Source organism: Syngnathoides biaculeatus, chromosome 14 (genome assembly GCF_019802595.1).
Source record: "Syngnathoides biaculeatus isolate LvHL_M chromosome 14, ASM1980259v1, whole genome shotgun sequence".
In the NCBI taxonomy this organism is placed as follows: domain Eukaryota; kingdom Metazoa; phylum Chordata; class Actinopteri; order Syngnathiformes; family Syngnathidae; genus Syngnathoides; species Syngnathoides biaculeatus.
The window spans coordinates 11,677,530-11,699,289 of NC_084653.1; the positions used below are offsets into that span (position 1 = coordinate 11,677,530).

Genomic DNA, 21,760 nt, shown 5'->3' on the forward strand with positions numbered 1-21,760 from the left:
ACGACTTCCAGGGCATACAGCTCCAATACTTTCTCCATTGTTATCAAGATTTGCTAACAATGCTGCACTGGTGTTTACAGGAACAGACATCCAGCGCTTTTGTCCGTATGAATGGTCTCGCAAACAACAATAATGGGAAGGCGGCCCACCAGCGGCGCTTGGTGGCGGCAAACGCATGCGTTTGACCCCTGCGGGACCCGCATGCCTTTTATTAACACCTGCCTGTTAGGGGAGCGCCGCACGGCGGCCGCAAGCTGATGAGGGAAACCTGGAGCGGGTTCAGGCCGTGTCAGCCGCCGTTTGCTGTTTCCATTTCACACATGATTAATCTCTCTGTGAAGACTTGGGCCGGGCGGGCGGAGTGTGTGTGCGCCTCTTCCTCTGCGCCGCTCCTGCTGGCTGCACTCTGGCTGCCTGACTAAAAGGCCTTTTAGAATTCCTGTGGAGAGAGATGTGCCCAGAGTGAATGCAGCTGGCTGGGGGTCAGCGTGCGGAGCTTTTTGCTGCCATTGTGTAATTGAGGCTCTGGCAAGGTTTTTTTTCCCCCCTCCGTTCTTTCAAAAGGGAGTATGATTGTGAAGTGCGCTAAGGGTTTGGGGAGGGAAAAGGAGGCAAGGGGAGTGTTTCAGGGGTGGGGGAGTTTTTATATGGAGAGGCAGGTCAAGTTGACAGGAACAATAAGAATTGTGTTCCGCTAATTTCTGCGGGGCTGAATCAACAATAATAGGCTCCATTTCTTTATTACAACTTTTCTATCTCGCGCCCTCCCATTCTCCACCCTTTTCCGCCTCTGCATCCTGTCAAGAAGCAGTCTTGACTGTGGTTTCAAGTACTTCGCCGATCCATTCGCTATACACGCCATATACTGTGAATGCTCAATATTTTCTCAGAGAACAGTCAGTGGTTTTTTAACTTTACTTTATCTGACACCTGCCCCCCTGCCACTCAAAAGTTTTCTCTTACGATGATTGTGGGGGGCGGTGCTAAAACTGGAGCGCAAAGCAGTGGCGGGTGATAGCGCTGAAAATTGGAAACCGGGAGGGGAGGAATTAAATGATTGTCAAGCGGGGTGTGGGGGTGGGGGGTGCTGAAACAATCCCTGTCATGGTGCCCTGCCCCCACCCCCCAGTTTGAAAACCACTGTCCTCGAAGAACTAGTGTGGATATTCGCATTGGCAAACTTCTCCAAAGTGCCCCAGGACGGATCAGGAATTTATATCAAATTAAACATCTTCCCTTTTTTTTTTTTTTTTTTAAACTGTCCTGTTCAGCTGCACAGCCATGCAGAATGGCGGATCTCTATGCCTTTGGTGAGGGAATAGTTTTGTGTGTTTTGAAATATAGGTACTCCGTCTGCTTGTTTTTTATGTTTTAATTATCCTGACAGAAAAGGGTTTTAGGGGGCGGACGGAGGGACAGAATGGACAAGGGGACTAGGAGTAAGAACCACAGCAGAATGATAGTTAGCCATGTTTGACCACAAGTAATGTCGCAAAAGTCAAATAGTGTTCTTATTTGTGGATGGTGGGACACCGGGTGAGGACATGTAACAAATTAGAAGCTAGAAGATGAGAGAAATGAATGTAGGAAATGAACAAGGAAATACGACTGATGAGTGGAGCAGTGGGATCCTTTTATAGTGTCGAACACCTGTAAGAACCTGTGAGTTGATATCTTAATACAAACTGTGTTATTATTAGTGGTCCCAGCACAATCAATTAAAGTCTATAAAGTGTTAATGGAAACTTGTTAGTAGATGAACACCAAAACACATGCATGTTGTTCAACTGGTGTATGGAATTGCTGAACTGGCTATTGAGGAAGGGTGGGCCGCAAGGAGGGGCCAAGCCAGCGAGCCTACCCCCTGTATGGAACCCAGCCCGGGAGACCCCACCCACGCCTCAGGACCCAGGGCGGTCCCATAGCCCAAACGAAGCACCGCAACCAGTCCTAAAGGGAGGGGCAAGTGTATCTGACCAACGTGCCTAATTTCCCCCCCTGTCCCCGACGTAGTGCGCCCTACTGCTGCCATCACGCCTGGAGAGCATGGGGTCTCTAACCAACAAAAGTGTAGGACCAATCAAGGCCGAGAAGTGGGGCAGCTGGACCAGAGACAAGCACAGATGTGATAGAACCTGGCCCAGCATCTGTCTCTCCGTGCCACATGCTTGCCCTCCAGGGGACCCTGAATAAGAAATATGTACAGTGTGAGTAAAAAAATGCTGGGACGGGGCGACTGCCTGGAAGATGACAGAGAACCCTCTGCCATAGCAACCGCTGACCACCAACCAAGAGATCAGAATAGGGCACAGAAGGTGGGCCCATCCAAGGCAGGAGGCACTGACACCATATGATAGCCCATGAATTCAGCCGGGGACCACGCACAGCCCGAGCGAGAGAGACGTGACGACCATGGTGGGGCACCCCGGTGAGAGGTAAGAGTATGACACAGGACCTGGTTGCAGGTCAACAGCCCCAATCCTTTATCCGGAGAGCTGCATGAGGCCCCCAAGAGTGAGGCCAGCGGGCACCTCCCCCCACCTTCATTGGACCAAGAGCTTCCCCAGGACCAGCCCCTCCCAGGAGAGCAACACGGACTAAACCCGACGCAAGAGGAAGAGGCGGAAACAGGGCGAGCATCCCCAGGGGGCCACGTCACAAATCCAGAAGGAGAGGGCGCAAAGTACATGCAAGTACTGTAACTCTAAAATGAGAAGATATGATTTGGTCACATGACATTGGATTTACATGACATGACTTTTCTGGATGGCATTCTTACCCAGGCAAACAAGACTCAAGCTTCAAGGTTTACCAGTTTAATTAGAGGTGACCAGCTGCTTATTATGTCTTGTAGAGATATTTCTTTATTGTATACCCTGACGAGATTTTGCCATTGGTTAATGACGATAGCCTGTTTACCCTTCCACTTTAACAATGTTTTTTTTTTTATTGTTGCACATGTTCCTTTGGAATAGCTATACGTATTCCACAGCAAACCAACTTCCATTTACTTCACAGCTATTTCCAATTTCTGTTTCCTCCTCGCTTCATTTCTTCAATGATCTCACACACTAGTGAAACTCTTTCATACACGCTACTGATATTTGTTCACTCTCACATACAACTTACGTAAACACTCTCGCACACACGACTGAAATGCTCTCACATTCTACTGAAACACTCTCACACACAACCTTCTTAAACACTATGGAACTTTTTTTTTTTTTGGATGTACACTACTGAAACTCTCTCATACTCTACTGAAACTGTAGTTGAATCTATAATTTTCACCCCACAAAGCAACTGCTAATTAGTTCTGGGTGATTTCCAATTTCCATCTCCCTCTCATTTCTTTTGCTTAAACATTCCCGGCGGGTTATTACTTTTAAAAACTGACTGGAGGGCAAGATATCCCAGAGGGAATTTTGTCAAGATTTGAAGGAGGGAAGGGGTCTCGTGCATGTTATCCCTGTCAAAAGACTCACCAGTCCTGCTTGAATGTGAGCCCGGTCATTGTTCATTGTTTGGCATCAGGATGCGTCGCATTGGGGAAACAATTAGCACATGGCCTGCTGGGTTTATATGCTTTTTCATCTCCTTTAATGGTTTCTCGCTTCTCCTCCTTTAACCCCAAACAGGACATACAGTAATGTGCAAACTCAACAGCCGGGTAGTGGATGACAAGAAATGTGTCTGCTAATGTCACGAGTGGAACAGTAATGAGGTGAGCTTTTCATGTCTCATTTATTAATCTTGGTGATAAATGTTTGTTTTTTTAAAATCTTGTGTCCTAATCTTAAAAAAAGAATAAAGTTTAAGCTGTCTTTTTACCAAATGTTTGGCCTTAGTCATCTCTAACAAATTTAACAAATGATAACAAACAATGACAAATTCTGTTGATGTTATAACCCTCAAGCAACTGATATTTGAACATAGAGTGACACACGTAGACATTTAATTATTCTATTAGGTCTGTATTACACTGCCTTCAGGTGACCATTGCGCACAAATCTGGAACAGCACACTATCCATCAAACTGTAGCAAAATGTGGCAAGAACAGTTAGATTCTTTACATTCTAGTTCTGTAATTATAACATTGTTGTATGTTATTATGAAGTCAAATGTTGTAGGTTGTCATTTTTCACATTAAAAGGGGGAGGCTGCAACGGATCAATGCCATATCCATTCATGTCAATGGACAAAGATGATTTAAGGTACAAGTGTGGTGAGGAAATCAATTTCCCTTGCAATCCAAGGGACCACTGTACTTTAGTACACCAATGCATCACCATTGAAATATTTGTTTTCTTGAAAAGCTTGGTGTATGCTGTGAAATACATTCTACAAGGACGTTGCCCAAAAGTTGATGCAATTATCTGGAAAAAAAAATGTAAATCTGAAAAAAATGACCTTTGTGATATTTTGAACATTTTATTTAGAACAGGGGTGTCGTACTCATTTTTGCCATTGTCAATACGGTTTCCCTCAGAGGGCCGTTATGACTGCGAAGAATCAGAAATAAAGGTTAATGGGCTTTTCAACTATTGTTAATGTTTGGTAACATAAAATGCTTGCGATCTATCAATGTCATCATTTATGACATGAGAATGTCAAAAAATGTGGTACAGATTTTGACAAAATTCATGGAAGTTGACACACGTGATTTGCCTTTGTGGGCCACATGAAATGATGTGACCGTCTGTATCTGCCCCAGGGCCTTGAGTTTGACACCCGTGGTTTATCAGAACAAATAAAGGGTCCGATTTTAACTATTTGGAAAGTTTCATCAGTTATTTGATGGTTCAGGCTTTACAACGTTAGCGTTGCAGTACGGTTCTGAGTCGTTAGTGGGCTTTCGACTTGTTGGCACAAGACAAAAATGACATAACTTCCTGGAAATGCAGTGACAAATCGTGCTATCATTCTGTCAGTCGCACGCCACCCAAGTTTTTAAAGTCTACAAATGTGAAGTGGATGAACTGGAAGGAGCGATCTGGTCTCATCTGTCTCATAAGACACATTAACATGATATAAAACTATAATTAAAGTACCCTCTTTTTTAAAATGATTTTTATTGCTTCTACTGATCTTTTATGATGCATTGATCAGTTTCTTTTTGATTTTAAAAAAAAAAAGAGTTTCTCAAATGTATCACTGTCAACATGTCGGGTGCGCATGATGTAATTCTGGAGTCCTGATCAGGAGGCTGTAAGTCAAGACTGCGCTAATTGAAGCTGATGCCAAGGCCAAAGGGATTCCGATCCAGTTTGACATCTGTTAACAACTTTTTGAATTAAGCACGTAACCACCAAACCTACATAAGAAATCAGAGCAGAGACCTGGAACAACATCAGAATTATGGGGGACAAAGTTCCAGGTTTCATCTCTCGGTTTCTTTTTCCTGATGCACACAACTGAAATGCTCTCACACACTAATAAATCACCGTTCACACGCACTTCTGAAATGCTGCCATGTTCCAATTTTGTTTCGCTCACACACACACCTGCAACCTTACGTAAATTTTTTTTCACACGCACAAATGAACCACCATCACACGGCTAAAATGCTCTCACACATAGTTCTTCCGTCGTTTCTTGCTTATATCCTGTACACAAATAAAAATCGCTCATCATACTGCTGAAACGCTCTATGACAGTTTTTCACTCGGATGGACTCGGTGAAACGCAATCATCAAACCACTGAAATATTTTAACATTTATTTCATTTTATCCATCCATCCATTTTCTTAGCCGCTTATCCTCATGAGGGTCACGGGAGTGTCGCAGCCTATCCCAGCTGTCATCGGACAGGAGGCGGGGTACACCCTGAACTGGTTGCCAGTCACATAAAGACTACTATTTAGAATGTCCTATTAATGTTACATGTTTTGGGGATGTGGGAGGAAACCTGAGTGCCCGGAGGAAACCCACGTTGGTACGGGGAGAACATACACACTCAACTAGGGCAGGGCCGGGATTGAACTGTGAGGCCAACACTGTCCAGCTGAGTCCCCGTGCCGCCTATTTCATTTTAATTAATTAATAAATTTGTTTATTTATACACTTAAAAGAGATAATCCACCATTAAATGGACATTCTAAATTGCCCCTAGGTGTGATTATGAGTGCGGCTGTTTGCCTCAATGTGCCCTGCGATTGGCTGGCAACCAGTTTAGGGTGCACCCGGCCGCCTGTCCGTTGACAGCTGGGATAGGCTCCAGCACTCGGGGATAAGCGGCAAAGAAAATGAATGGATGGAGACAATCCACTTGATTGAAAATGTACAATACTTGTGTAAATGTGCCAGTTGGCATACAGGGCTCATTGGCACTACGGAAATAGTCCCGACACACAACAGGCCCTCCCCCTCCTCAAACAACATTGAAAAACACTCTTGCACAGATACTTTTGAAATGTCCTCATGCTTACTATTAAAACTCAGAAAAAAGGCTCTGGTACACCCTCGTGCACAGGTGTCAAACTCAAGGCCTGGGGCCTGATCTGGCCCACCGCATGATTTTATGTGGCCCGTGGTGGCAAATCAACTTCTAAGATTTTTGTGACAATCTGTTCTAAATTTCATATTCATATATTATAAATTATTACATTTAGATGTTATTAGCACTTTTGTGTTACCAAACATGAACAATAATTGAAAAACACTTTCTGCTCTGATTCCAAAACTATTTCAGAAATTTTGTGTGATAAGTTTGAGATGATGAAAGATTTTTATGGCTTCACAGTCATAATGGAAACTGAAACTACAATGTGGCCCACACCAAAACTGAGTCTAACACCTCTGCCCAAGTGAAATGATCACTCCTGTCCCTGATGGCCCCACCTAAACTTTTCATGTGCCCTGCGATTGACTGGCCACCAGTCCAGGAGGTACCCCGCCTTGCACTCAAAGCCACCTGCTCACCTATGACCCTGAAGAGGATACGCACTATATGGGAAGATGGACAGATACAGTAACAATGAATCAATTTATGCTTGCTTTGCATCATAAACAAACTTTACATATACACACAAACCCATCATAACATCAATTTATTAGCACCTGGGTGAGTGTTTACCCATGCATTTACTTACTTGACCGAGTATGCCCCAAAACAACATCCTGCCTGCAAACCTTCAATAGCCCGCAAAACTTCATTAAGCACTTCGTCTAGCATATGGTCCCCATTTTCCAGCAGCATTTTCTCAATTCCATACGATATCAAAGAGAGTGAAGGCCTTAAATATCAAAACAGCAAATATAAGCACGTTCAAAGCAAAAAGTCATTAATACCATCTGGTGATGGTCAATAAATCTCAAGGGGGGGAGGGGGGGCTCTTGTAGAATTATTATAATGAAGATGGTTTCACTCCACATATTTGGCTTTGTTGTCACATGTTGCTCACAATTGTAACATGAGTGGCTTGCTTTTTACGAGCAACACAGTCTGGAAATCCCCACAGAGCTCAAAGACTGTGTCCAAATTCAACGAATAAAGGAAATGTGTGTTTATTCTAATGCGACACAATGATTTTCACAAGTTAAATATAAATCATTGATAGCCATGAGACTGCGCGCTTCACTTTCAGCTCATGCTAACAAAAGTTAGCTTTGATTCTTCTCTTCCACCCCCTTCTGGTATGGAGTTTGAAATACAGTGGAAGTCAATAAGCCTTGAGGTCACATCGTTCGGAACTGGACAAAACTGTTGTGAAAAATAAATCTCTCTTAACTATGTTTTCGCGTTAAGATCACTTTCACATGAAACCACGGAATTCTTTTTTTGTGGCTTTTCCCGACAATTGATGCAAAAGAAATTCTGAACAAGAGGTGTTAACCCTCCTGTTACGTTTGTTTCTCAGGAACAGCAATAATGTTCTTTGGTCAAATCGACCCATGATTAAAAAGTGCCACAAAAAAAAAATCTGAATTAAAAGAATTTTTTTGATATCATTGAATCCATTACTTATGATCCATTGAATTATTTTGTTCAACTTGTCTGAGGTCCAGTTGCAGGAGCAGTAGCTTGAGTGAGGAAGCCCAGACTACTTCCTTCCCCCTCCCACTCCCCATTTTCTGTGATATATATATATACACACATATATATATATATATATACACACACATATATATATATATATATATATATATATATACTCGATTACAGTTACTAAGCAGCTACTTACCCCCAACACCCTGGCTAATAAGGAACCCCCCAAATACATCAGGATGATCTTTTAACAAATTAAATATATTTAAAGTGCTTCTGACACCAAACTATACATTTTAAAATGGGTGTTGCTATCAAAACTACATATAATATTAAGCACTTTGATGATAATAGGAGTCGGAAAAAAATGAGCTGGGAGCGCAAAGTTGCAAAAGTACGACTCGACATCCCAGTGGCAGCCATATTGTCTGTGATGTCATATACAGACGTCACACTGGATCCCATGCATTGAAAACACAATGTGCTGAGTGTGAATGGCAGATGAACGAGAGAGAGATTTTTGAATTTTTCTTACGCCCGACCCACCAACCTCTGGGTCGGGGGGAACGGTGGCCCGTCATCGGACACGCATTTCTATAATGTTCTATAAGGACAAGGATGGCTGTTGACTGAGTTTTTTTTATTATTGATACGGCTGCTTTTGGACAAGTACACGGACACCACACTTCCTTCACCGGAACATTCGCTGGAAATAACTTTCGCCTATTTGGAAAATTCGTTCGAGTTTGGTGACTATATGTCGTTTGGCTAGTTAGCTCGTGTTACACACTACTAAACTGTCTTTGTACTTCTATTTTGTTATTGTTTTGTGTTATATTGTATTGTGTGTGATTAAACTGTCTTAAACGCAATACAAGTGCTTTGTTATATTTTGCTGGTTTGACCAAGGGATTTATTCAAAGTTTACACATAACATATGCTATAAACTGCGACGTGAAAACTCTGCCAAACAAATATGAGCGTTCATCTGAAATGACACACTGTTGCGATCCTAACGGGACAAGCCGAAAGAAATACATACCGTACATACATATGCTATAAACTGTGCCCGCCAACTTTTATTTTTTTTTTAATAGGTCTATACTGATCTACGTGTCATTTGGAACACACAAAACTCTTACCCTTTGCACCTGTGCAATCCATTTTTCACAACGAACCGGGTCTTTTGGAAACGTCGGAAGAGTGAATCCATCCTCCCGAGTGTTCGAGAGAAATCCAGCAATACAGTGAACCGTCATTTACTAACACGCAGAAAAAACAGCAAATTTTTCGCCGGTACAACAGGTATAAACACTCGACCACGCCAGTGTAGGTGTCTGCAAAAAACGTCACTTCCTGGTTCTTGTTCAACACAAAAGCCTTGAGAGACTTTTCATGGCGGGAGATGAAAAAAATCGACATACAGTAACATTCTGACGTGCTGTGAACAAACAGATGCGTTCATTCTGGCTGATTTTTTTTTTTGGTTAACAACATGCTAAATTTTATGTTGTATGTGTCAGTGGCACTTTAAGTAGTGGAAGCGGTGACACACACCATCAAAATCCTATCCTATTTCCTAGTGGTGGTCCTGAAACATATTTTACACCACCTACTTTAAAAAAAAAAAAAAAAAAAAAAAACAATACTTGGGCTTGTGAAGTTGCAGTGTTACCCACCTTTACTGCAGGAATACAAAACAGTCATCTCTTTCTCTAATGTAAACGGAGAGTAACCTCATACTAGCCGACTCATGTTTCACTTTTCCAACGGCTTCATCAGTTCCTTGTATCCCATGAACAGTCATTCACCTGTGATTGATTGTTAAAATGTTCCTGCTGCAAAATCCCAGCACAAACATGCGACTGTCAGACGGCGGGAGGAGCAAGAAAAGTCTTAAATCAAATGATTCATGGCTTGTGCAATAGCTGGCCTCAGTCGGAAGAGTTTTGTGTGCGTGCATGTCCCCCCCCCAACTGTGAGTGTTGCAATAAATCAGTGTTTTAAACAAGCTAAGACGATAGTGCTGCAGGGTCTCCAGCGTGCCACGATGAACAATGTCGACATCAAAGTGTTGACGTTTGACAAGTGATGAGTCACTTCCCTTGTCCAGAGAGCAGCTCACACCTGTATGGAGATGATTACAGGTGGATCTGGCTGGCCCTAATTGTACAATAAATTCTTGCTCTCAGCCCTAATGGCAGCCGGTCTGATGCCGAGACGCCAGACTGCCATTTGCCTGTCGCCGAGCTCCCGTGTGTTTGTGTGTTGTTGTTGTTGTTGTGTTTTTTTTCTTCCCCTGCCTGCGCAGTTGAGATGATGATACGGTTACGGACTATTCAAAGCAAACAGCTAGAGAAATTACAATCTCAGCTTTAATGTTTGGGGGTTTGGGGGGGGTGATTCACAGAATGAGGCAAATAAGCCAATTTTATCTGTGGCGCTAAGGACTGTCATTCAGGACATGCTCACCAATTTGCACTCTTCAGGCAATGCTCGAATTCTAAGGTGTTTTGTTTGATTCATTCATTTGATCGGTCATGTATCATTCATATATTCATTTCAACTATATGCCTCAGTTAATGTTTGAAAGGATGTATTATATACAGCATAGGAAAAAGTGCAAAGTCAAAAGAAAGCAGTAGAAAATTCCGATTTGGGCCCTCCTTTACAACTCGAATAAAAGTTTCCACTCTTCATGGGAAGACTTCTACAACATGTCTGATGGCTCAGAAGATCCGTTTTTGCTCATCTTAAATATGTTGGATGGGGATTTCACATCAGGCTTCTTTCAGATGAAACTCATCCAAGCATATTTTCACGGTGGTTCCTTTGTGCTTTGTCATGCTGCAACAGGAAATGTCCTTCCTCAAACTGTTCCCACAAATTTGGAATCATACGATTGTCCAAAGATTACACTTCAATTCAGCTAGTAATAAAAAAAGCGAATATTCAAACCATAAAAGGGTAGGGGGCGGGGGGATTGAAAAGTTAGTCGATGCAAAATTTCTGCCTCGAAGCACAGCCAGGACAAAAAAAAAAGGAACAATTTTTGTGCCGCTCACAGTTATGTTTTTACACAGACGTCAGGGAAGCATCGCTTATATTTAAGATATTCAAGACACTATTAGATGAGTAATTTTCATTTAATGATTTGTGAGTGAGCTGAATGATAATGTTTTGATTTTAGTGGGTTTTTTTTAATTTAAAATGTTAATTACTAGGATGCTAATGCTAATCGCGCTATCTAAACACTTAGTAAATGGTGATATGTTGTCTCAAATTCTGGAGTACCATATATACTACACACTCAGTTCCAACATGTGGAGTTTTAGGATTGAAAACCAGCCCTCATGAATGAGAATAAAACACATCTAAGTAGTAAAAAAAAAAAAAAAAATCCCTAAATTTTGTGACAGCCATAATGGCATCAAGCCATTTTTTGTTTTTACATATCACTTCCCATTGGTCGTGGGTGACTGAACTTTGGGCGAGAGGTGGTCTGCACACTGGATTGGTTGCCAGTCAAATCACAAAGCAAATATAGACAAACATTTATCTTTAAACCATGAGGTTAACTTCTCTTATATTTTGGATGAATGCATTGTGTGTGTTGGACAAAATATCAATACTGTATTGTAATACAAAGTTTTCAAAAAGTCACTTTACACTTCCTTTTTGCTTTCGTTTCAGGTATCTTTGGGACGGATGAAAGCCCACCAGTGTTTAACATCTCCGGGTTTGCAGTTTTTGTAAGTTGCCCATGTTTGGCCAGTTGACATGAAACAGCGTTGCAGAATTTTTGCCTTAGCAAAGTGTTTGTCTGAATGTGGTTCAGCACCAGTTTGTCAACCAAGTACTGTAGCGCCACTGAGGAAAACAAAGAACTCCTAGAGCTGGCAAAGTTCTTGCAAAGGCAGGGAACGTCTATCTAACTTTACCTGTACCGTTTGGTGAGCATCTAATCTTCATCGTTGAAACTTTTGAACACCCTGGCTACATTTTGATTGACACTGTCAGAGCTGAATTATTTCGGAACCTTCTAGACTCGCGGTATAGCGTTCATCCAGAGAGTGTTTCAAACCTTCCATCATCTAGTCCCAAGGTGCTTGTAGCTACAGTGTGCTTTTTGGGCTAGTACATTTGCCATTGCCACCATTTTTGAGTGGTTATTCCTCACGAACACCATCTCGCCGTCATCCTGCTTGGAGTTCAGAAGCCGCGTAACATGCTGCCCTTGTTTAGAAAAGAATGCGCAGTATTAGCTTTAGAAAAGCATCATTAATGGAAGGATCAGACGAGGAGCAAGGCCGCCTTTTATCCCCAGGTTCTCTGCTGGAGACAGTACATCATTTAGGGTAGAGAGGGGCACATGGCTCCAATCCTATACAGCGCATGTGTATGAGAACGCATCCATGTGCATGTTTGATGTCTGTCTCAGAGGCGACTCTATGCTCATTTGGGTGCAGGCGTAATTGCGGTGTGGAGATCAAAGGCGTACCGGCCCAGTGATGTTCCAGAGGAGACTTTAGCACACAACCCTCTCCTCTGTGCAACAGGGGCCCGCCTGCTGCTCGCCGACCCCCCTCTCCCCTCCGGCCCTGCGCTGCCCCTGCACATCCCTGCTCGTAAAAAATGATTAAGGCACCATTTGTCATGTGTTTATGGCTGAAAGGCATTGCGTGATAGGGAATGGCATCTACAAGAGTCTTTCGAGAGGCTTTCTTCTCTTTCGTCGCTAGACATTTCCTATAGCGGGCTTTGTTTGCGAGAGGGGCTCATTAACGCATAATTGATGATGTGGTGGCTACAGCCCTGTCACTTCTGGGATGTTTTCACTCATCAGTTAAGATATTGTTTATTTTACAAGGGAGCCGTATCTTTATCTGGATAGTAAACCCTTGTTTGTTGTGGCGGGGGGGTGGGGGACACATTCCAAAATGTGCAATATCCCCACATGCTTTCAACATATTTAAACTTCTTTAATTATGCTTCTGAAGACACACTTTTTGAAGTACAGTACTCCTGAATGTCTGTTCTCACTCTCTCACTTCCACAGTCTCTCCCCCCCCCCAAAAAAAAGGTGACGCATGCAGGCTTCAAGTTATTTGTCACTCCCAGTTTATTTTCACTGACACAGGAAACAAAAGAGAATAAAACATTTTGTATTCAAAAATTGAAATGTTCAACCAAGCCATGTAATTGTGGTCTAACAAAAGTCTGCTACGTTAAAGCTAACATATTGTTAGACAGGCTAACAAATTAGCACAGCTGAAACTGTAATTATAAACACTTAAATAGCTCCTACTTTAAGCCCCTGCCATGCATTATACAGTGTTCAACAATTAGTTTTCATGGGTGGGAGACCATGGATCACTGGTTTTGTTGCAAATTGCAGAAATTTCAATTGACAAGTAAATTGATAGTAAATTGAAGATGCAATCAAATATGTACATGAGCTTTCAAGAAAAAGAAATGTTGCCAGGTTTAAGCTTAGTTGAGACCTAGTTGGCTGGCTGCTGGTGTGGTGCTTCCGAATCACCCCCAATAAAGTATTGCATTTTACGCTAATATTTAACCACTGTATATCATTTCATGTTTCACTGTTTCCCCAAGAAAAAAAAAGAAGCAAACCATGCAGTCTCTCAACACAGAATGAGAGGACAAATCAGTGAATGCGACGGGTGATCATTGCCCATTGGCTCTCAAAATATCATACCCTTGATTATTACCTGTTTCACACAGTACAGTAGATTGTAGGTGGTGCCACAAAACCCGACACAGGCTTTCAGTTTTTGCCGTTGGGGAGCTTCGATAGACACCATGTGAGGCCGCGTGGCCACCTCGGTGTGCGCTGGACTTTACACACACGGAGCAGGAACGTGTATAATAATACTCACAGTCATATATTTTCATACAGTATGTTGTCCTCGTCTGCCTCTCCTCGCTCTTAATCAGGCTGCATTGCATCCAGTAGCACTGAGTGCTACCCAGCATGTTGTGTAACAATGTGGTACCACTCTGAAGGAGCACCACTCTAAATTCAAACTTGCCTGTTTACCCTTTTTGAAAAAAATTGCTTAAAAATCTGCAATATAGTACTCTCATATTTTGGTGGTGGCAAAGCAGGACGAAGGAGAAATATGTGCCATGATGGTATTCCTTGGACTTTACGCTTTTTTTTTTCTTCATTCAAACCATGCGCATTAAAGTAAATTAGGGCCTTTTAAGTAAACGAGTTGACCTTTAACAAAACTGGAGAGCCTGACCTGTCTGTCAGTGCGTCTGCAGTCTTGCTTCTCCTGGAAGGTACAGTTCAATACATGCGAGGGGCTGAGCAGTGGGGGAAGTTTGAATGAATGTGTTTGTGTACTGTATACATGCAATGTATGAACGGCCTAACATGACCCAAGATCGGCCGTTGTAGGGTTGCTATAAGTCCCATTTCACCTTAAACGATCCCATGAACATCAACGGCCTCTCAGCATCTGTTGCACTGGCTGCTTTCAACCCGCTAAGCTAACATTTATCATAGGTCATTTGTCCCCCACCCACTACCTCCCCTCCATCTGCCCCTTATCGTGGTTTGGAATGACACAATACTGAAAGTACCTCACCCGACACTAAACAATATTAGGTACACCTGCATTATATAGTAAGATTAAATTAATTTAAAATGGAGGCCTTTATTAAGATTATACTACTACCACGCTGTGATTGACAACTCATACATTGTATTTATTTGTTTATTATTGTGGCTGGAGTTTACATGTGGTAAAAGTCTTTGACAGGCAAGCACATAATACATTTAATCACTACTCAGTATGCTAACGTTCCGTTCTACACAACAAACTAGACAACCACAATAAAAATCACCTTTTTAAACCGTTCTGCCAAATCTGTCAAAACTGTGCATTAACATCATTGTAATGGCAAATCTTTTGTTGTGGCTTTTTTGTTTCGTCCCACTAGATTCTGCAAGTCTACCTATTCATGTGTCCAGTGGGTGTAATTCACTTATAGTTTGTTTCTCAGTTCAATCAGCGATCCTTCTTCTAAGGCTTAAAACAAATTTGATTAAAACAATAGAAAAGAGAACCTGTTTATTTGTAAAAACTACATTGTTAGTGGGTGTATAAAGCACATAAAATTGAAAGCAGCGACACAAAAAGTTGCAAAGGGGAGTAAATGGACCACAAGATCACAGTGGTTCACAGACAGTGAACACAACATCCTGTGGCCACTGGCAAACCAAATGTGGTAACACCAAAGAAAAAAGACACTTAAAGACTCTTTGTTAGGCCCAGATTGCAGAGATTCACATGCAAGCAGAATAAACACACAGACACACACATACACACACACACACACACACACAAACACCCAATAACTAAGTAGTCAAGTATTAAGTAAAAGAGCACAGCTTTGGGTTCTACGGCAATAAAATACTGTGCACTTCAAATTCATCGTCATGCTTACCATGATGAATCTTTGCATTTCCACGTTCTTGATTATTGGATCAAATTTTGCTCGTTTTGACATTTGACTGCCACTTAAAAATAAACAAATAAATACATTAAATAAAACAGTACCTTGAATGTGTTTCTTTTACCCTGAAATTTGTCCACTTTTTCTCAGTTAAATGATTCAAAGTTGTTGTTTTTTTGTCATGATTTTGATCAATAGTTCATAATTTTATATAGGATATTTAGTATAATATGTGTGCATGGAAAGTCTTGCACGCAATTTGGCCTGTAGGAGGACCTTTGACAATCAAAGTGAAGGAGGCCTTTCCTTTCCCTAGCAGGAGTCCTAGCAAGAGTCCTAGCAAGAGTTGTCCAACTCACAGGATGTGGACTGATTAGATTCTTTATCCTCTCAGCTATAGTATGAATACTAAGTGGCGTTTGTAGGACACAATTATTTATCATGAACAAAAATACAACTTTGTAAATTCACCTGAGCCCACATTTTGAGGAAAGAGTATCCCTTTTGACACTCTCTGGAGCTGTCCCTCAGTTCACTCAAGTACTGAGAGGTGTATTTATTTGACTTGCATATAAAGCTCATCCTCATGTGCACTCATTTAACACCATGATAATCAAGCAACAATGAACACAATATTAATTCCAAGATCAAACACGTTAGTGTGACACTTATTTTTATTTTTTTTTACACTTTGCAGAAGCTGCAAATCTAAGATTCAAGATCTTATTTTTGTTTCTTTTTATGTAGCTAACATTCAAAGATTGAAACATGAATGATGACACCCCAACCTCAAACACAGTACAATTTACATAATGTAAATAATATTTACTGTTTATCCTTCACCCATTGTCTTGAGAGTCTTTCTTTGTTTATTTGGCCGTGACAATGCACTTTAATAAAACACATTAACCAAATTAAATTAAAGTTTAAAAGTACCAGATTTAGTGCAGGGCTAAATTCCATCCCTAGTCCCCAAAACAAACACATAACACATGTTGGCAAATGATTATTAAATACAAATCAAACTAAAAGCAAGTAAACTGCACTCAAAATGCAAAACGTAAGAAAAACAAAATACACAATAATAATGAGAATAATTCATGTTCACGTCTGGTTGGTTAAGAGCCTTTTTTTTTTTCAGTTAATATTTAAAGGAACTTTTAATTGAAATCATCCCAAGGCTCATAGAAGACCATCTAGCACGAAGTACGTCATTTACACTCTCTTTGTGCAGTGTGATATGCTGACAAAACACTTTCCCAAGCTGAGATGTACACCCTCCAGCCCTGAGTCAGTCCTAATGGATTCCTTCAGCCAGTTGTTTCAAAACATCGCAAGAGGCCATGCGCGACACAGAAACGGATGGCCAGTCCGGTCAGGCAACTTGTTGACCGTCCCTCGTTGACTTAATGAAAGGACACGATCGACATGTCTCAGTTTGCCTCCTTTGGCTGTTGTGCCGGTCAAGCCTGGGTGTCATCTGTGCTGCTAATGAGGTGGCAGGCTAACAATTTGTCCTGTGATGATCCCACATGGAGTAACTTTGCTCACCACTAAGAGTGCTCATGTCTTGCCACTTTCCGAGGCTGAAATTTGGACTCAAAGTGTCCAACATGACGGGCATGATAAAATAAAAAAAACACTGCCTGTCGTGTCATGATTATGTATTTGCCTTTTATGAGTGGCAGTTCGCCGTTCACATCCCATCTATATCAGAGTTTTAAGCCTTCATTTTGATTACTTTTTACAGAACACGGTGAGAATTATGAGTTGCACATCTTTAGTGCCGTCCCGTGTTTTGCCGCGGCATCCTGGAAGAGATGCATCATCTAATTAAGAGGAAGGAAGAAGAGGCAGAGAAGATCTTCAATAAACTCCAGTTAATTGTCGCTCTTCCTGCAGAGCAGAGAGGATATATATACTATGTTTGTATGTGTTTGTTTCTGCTCCTTGTGTGTTAAAGAACCAATTTTTAAACGTTTCTACTGTAATTACACTAACATTTATGCTAATTTATGTTAGCCCATCAATGACTTTCCCCATTACTTATGCAAGCCTTTACTTAGCGGACTTTCGTTACGCAAAATTACATGGTTGGGTTGAACGTTTTGCTGTTTAAATATATGCAATGCGCAATTCTTTTGTTTTATGTGCCAGTTTTGCAGTTAACCTCAACTGGGACTGACACGTAAACAGCTTGACGCATCCACGCTTTGCTTCAGCTCTTATTTGGAGAAATGTGGGAGAAGCGCCGTTGAGAAAGACTTTTAAAAGTGTAGTTGAGTAAGTTTAAATGTCTTCAAAGTGTGGAGGAGGGGCTCACTGATGTTTACCTATTGCGTGTGGAGGTTTAAGATATACCTTTCCATAAATGTGGGTTACCCAGAATAAGAGAAATAAATTTAGGGTTGCCACATGAACATCCACATCCCTCATTATTAGGATTATTGTTTGACTGTTTTGCACGGCGGGAGTAAAAAAAAAAAACATGCAGGCTTGGAAGAGAGCATGATTGGCTGATGTTACGTATGTCCTTGATTACTTTCCCTCTGCTTTTATTCTAATAAGTGGCATTCTTTGTACTCCCTGGGACAGCTAGACAGCCTGACACACGATGGGAATAAATATTGCATGTGGTAGACATTAAGCTGTCATCTTGGGAGTGTTGGGGGGGAGACGAGATGGAAAATGTGTGTGGTGTTCCTCGGCGCTTCACACTTTGCTTGCTCTTGTCATAATTTTGTCACATGCTGACGACTCCCCCCGTTCTACTCTAGCCCCTTTATTTTCTCTCGCTCACTCAACTGCTGGTGAATGACAGCATGGATACCCCATAAGGAGAAGGATTTTGGTTGAGGTAGAACAGTCCTCTGGGAGGGATACAGTTTGAATTTCAGATTAATTTATGCTTTTTTTTTGCCCAGCTCTCACGAATAGCTTTGAGAAGGAGCCTAAAAAATAACCACACTCTTCTTTATTCTTCCCTGTTTCAATATGCTCATTCTTTGATAAGTGTGCCACATTTTTATGGGTCAATTAAAAAAAATCAGTATTTTGCAGGATTAATTTGTAAAAAAATGTATAGTAACAAATATTTGGGTGGGGCTTGAAATGTTTTTAGGGGGGCTGACGTCTTAAGATAAGTGTAGCGATGCCATTGGTGAATGGTATGGGAAGCCTCAGAACTTGATGCACTCAATGGAAGCCCGGAGCCGAAAGTAAAACCCAGAGCCCAACTCCGAGGCAGACGTACTAACCATGACATCATCATGCTGCCAGAAACTTTTCCAGGTTTAAATCTTTAGGGTATTATTGACTTTTCCTCTCCATTGTCACCCATACTAGTTTAGTGAGTGAGTCAGGAAATCTCACTTAAGCCTAAAAAAAATCTTACTGAACACACAATTGAATTTGAAAACTAGAAAAATTAGCATGGAATCCCAGAAATTTTTCGAGACATAGTGTGTACTTAATTTCATAGAAATGGAAATATTTTCCTGTCCTTTGGTCACAGAGAGAATTCTTGACCTCTCACTGATGACTGCTCCTTTTGGGTTCCATCAGGTACACACATTAAAAGTGACAAAGTATCCTCTCAGACGTTGCATGGGTTTGGACATCGAAGATCCAAAAGTTATTTCAAGAAAAAAAAAAAAAGCTTGTTTCCAAGCCCACTCTCGAGTCTTTTTTCTTTTATGGTGTGATGTGAGATGACGCTCTCAATTAAAGCTGCTCCCATTGTGCATGCATTGAGATGTGTTTCTTCAACATTCCGCCCGCTTTGTAGCCTGAAAGCGGTTGACATTATTGGCGCTTATGTGCGCCAGCGTGTCAGATCTCCTTCAGAGATACCGTGTATGATGCATTTCCATCAAGTCTTGGCCGCGGGGAGCGCCGAGTGTCTGCACGCTCGTCGCTCCGGAGCTCACCACTGGGAGGATGAAACATTTCCCACATGGCCCCCGTCTTCCATGACTTCCTTGCCTGCCTTGAGCTCACACCTTGTTTTTTTTATTTTTATTTTTTGGTCTCCCTGAGCTGAGAAAGCAAGGGGGAAAGGGAGTGGGTGGTTGTTGCAGCAACATTCTACCTGTGTAAAGATGCTGGCCCTGTAATATTGTCTGCAGCAGGTTTTAGGCTCAGGTGTCTGTGTTTATAGTTCAGCACAGTTTTGGTCAGTAAACTAGTTTTGGTAAGTAAACAGGGAGTACATTATAGAAATTCAAGTGTAGAGTGATATTGTGCTCGAACTGAGTATAAAGGATTAAACAGTTTGTACATGATCACGCCATTCATTGTTGCAATATCTGGTGTATGTGGCTTGGCCACTGGGGGGCAATATAATACAGTCATGCACTCATAGAAAGAAGAGTTTCATTAGTACTATATTTAGCAAGTTCGGGCGCTTTTCTCCCATATATATGTGATACAATATTTGCAAATTCAGTTTTTAGTTCTTTAACCTATGCTCCATTAATCCTCCTAAAAACTCACCTATTTGATGTTATGTGGTCAGGCCAAAGTCCTGACTCATATAAAGGAATTGCTATGGTGCCATCTTGTGGCAATTATCAACATTTGTAAGGGACCAATTGCAGATTTTTACTAATTGGACCAGGCCACTGTCCCAATCCTCTACAAATAGTGAGACAACAAGAGATAGAAAAAGAAAGAGAGAAAATGTTTTGCTCAACTTTTTGTTTGTTTTGTTTGAATGTTGAGGAATGCTCATCAAACACCTGTTTGGAACATCCCACAGGCTAATTGGGAGCATTTGAGTGTCGTGATTGGGTATAAAAGGAGCTTCCCTGAATTACTCAGTCGTTCACAAGCAAAGATTGGGAGAGGTTCACCTCTTTGTGAACAAGTCAATGTGAAACTAGTCAAATGTTTTTCATGGACGCCCTTGCTTATTTCAGCAAGACGATTTCAAACCACATTCTGCATGTGTAACAACAGTGTGGCTTCATACTGAAAGAGTGGGGGTACTAAACTGACCTGTCTGTAGTCTAGACCTGTCTCGCATTGAAAATGTGTGGCACATTATGAAGCTTAAAACACAACAGCGGAGACCCCGGACTGTTGAGCAGGTGCCGCTGTACACAAAGCAAGAATGGCAAAGAATTCCACATACAAAGTTTAACAATTAGTGTCCCCAGCTCCCAAGTGTTTATGCAATGTTCCAAATCATTGAATGAACATTTGAATGAAATGAATAAATCCTCCAGTGACTATCAAATCAAAACCATCCATTCAGTGATCTTTTCATTTCATGTCATTTACCTGTACGGCAACAAAAAACTATACACGCATTCCATTCAGCCATTAACCTGTTAAGCTCCTGACAAGGTTGCTCAGAGTCAGCCCACCAGTTTGAGAACAAGAGTTTGTTTCACTTGCTACTGAATCACATGACTGAATCGGCAAATGAGCATTTTCATGTGCATCCTCCTGTTTGCTCTTCCTTTTGTGCCATCCATGCAGCTGTCTGGTTGTTTTCTTTTCAAGACAATATGATTACCAAGTAATGTAAAATTGCCCTCTGTCACAGCAACGGCCACAATTATATCGAAGGCGATACGTATCAAGCCACGCCCATTTTGCGTGTTAAGGTTGTTATGTCATGCCATTTTCTGTATTTCATGGAATACAGAAAACAAGTTTGGACATTTTACAATGGTGTGTGTGTTTCTTTCGGCTTGTCCCTTTCGGGGTCGCCACAGCGTATCATCTCCAACCCTTCTCAGGGAGTCGAGGCCCCAGTGGGATACGAACCCACAACCCCTGGTTTACTAGTGCTCTAACCACTGAGTTACGGGGCCTCAAGGACATTTTACGATGGCACTTCTCGTTTATGTCGCCGGCAATGCAGTGGATTCTGCTTTGAGTCCACTATCATTCAGTTGCATCTGAAAGAAACTCTCGAGCCGTAGGTGACAGCCCGCCTTTAGCAGGCTTAGTCTTAGCCAGCCCGTATGAACATCTCGTCAGGCCCAGGTCATTGTCTCAGCGAGCTGCCCTTGTATTCTAGAACCTCCTATTGTTTTCTCCCTCCGAACCATTTAACCTGATCAAAGCGTTGACAAAGCCACGGGGAAGCCCCAGGCGTGTGGAAACACAGGAATTATGCTATCCCCTTCAGGTTCTCGCACATTAAGACAAATAGAGCAGCCCCAGGGGGGAGGGGAGGGAGAGTTCTCCCCATGGGACATCTCTAGTCACACCCAGTCTGTGCGCGACATTCATTTTTATTGTCATTTCCCAATTTCACGTCATTTAAGTTA

The 21,760-nt window shown here is 41.8% G+C and overlaps 1 pseudogene; it reads left to right on the forward strand.

Moving 5' to 3' along the window:
- Window positions 1–21,760, forward strand: part of LOC133512513 (obg-like ATPase 1) — a 57,622-nt pseudogene that overhangs the window by 21,311 nt on the left and 14,551 nt on the right.